Genomic DNA, 1,386 nt, shown 5'->3' on the forward strand with positions numbered 1-1,386 from the left:
TGGAGCCAGTGGGTTTGGCGACGAGTATGAAGCGAGGGCCAGCCAACGAGAGCGTACAGTGAGGATCTCTGAATGATCCAATGTTGACCTAAATGACTAATGATGATAAATACAATACACCTGTGTGTAATCAAGTCTCCTTATAAATGCACCTGCACTGTGATAGTCTCAGAGGTCTGTTAAAAGCGCAGAGAGCATCATGAAGAACAAGGAACACACCAGGCAGGTCCGAGATACTGTTGTGAAGAAGTTTAAAGCCGGATTTGGATACAAAAAGATTTCCCAAGCTTTAAACATCCCAAGGAGCACTGTGCAAGCGATAATATTGAAATGGAAGGAGTATCAGACCACTGCAAATCTACCAAGACCTGGCCGTCCCTCTAAACTTTCAGCTCATACAAGGAGAAGACTGATCAGAGATGCAGCCAAGAGGCCCATGATCACTCTGGATGAACTGCAGAGATCTACAGCTGAGGTGGGAGACTCTGTCCATAGGACAACAATCAGTCAGTATATTGCACAAATCTGGCCTTTATGGAAGAGTGGCAAGAAGAAAGCCATTTCTTAAAGATATCCATAAAAAGTGTTGTTTAAAGTTTGCCACAAGCCACCTGGGAGACACACCAAACATGTGGAAGAAGGTGCTCTGGTCAGATGAAACCAAAATTGAACTTTTTGGCAACAATGCAAAACGTTATGTTTGGCGTAAAAGCAACACCGCTCATCACCCTGAACACACCATCTCCACTGTCAAACATGGTGGTGGCAGCATCATGGTTTGGGCCTGCTTTTCTTCAGCGGGGACAGGGAAGATGGTTAAAATTGATGGGAAGATGGATGGAGCCAAATACAGGACCATTCTGGAAGAACCTGATGGAGTCTGCAAAAGACCTGAGACTGGGACGGAGATTTGTCTTCCAACAAGTCAATGATCCAAAATATAAAGCAAAATCTACAATGGAATGGTTCAAAACTAAACATATCCGACTTACAGCTGTAATCGCAGCAAAAGGTGGCGCTACAAAGTATTAACTTAAGGGGGCTGAATAATTTTGCACGCCCAACTTTTTCAGTTTTTGATTTGTTAAAAAAGTTTGAAATATCCAATAAATGTCGTTACACTTCATGATTGTGTCCCACTTGTTGATTCTTCACAAAAAAATACAGTTTTATATCTTCATGTTTGAAGCCTGAAATGTGGCAAAACGTCGCAAAGTTCAAGGGGGCCGAATACTTTCGCAAGGCACTGTACTTATTGAACATGACATTAAAACTGTTATGTTATAGAATAACATGTCTTGGAGTAAGTATTTTTATCCTCACAAACTAGAGGGTGGCTAAATTCCCCTTGAAATGCCATTGGAGTAACTCAACACAGATTGCATC

This window comes from Oncorhynchus mykiss, chromosome 8 (assembly GCF_013265735.2).
Source record: "Oncorhynchus mykiss isolate Arlee chromosome 8, USDA_OmykA_1.1, whole genome shotgun sequence".
NCBI classification, from domain to species: Eukaryota; Metazoa; Chordata; class Actinopteri; order Salmoniformes; family Salmonidae; genus Oncorhynchus; species Oncorhynchus mykiss.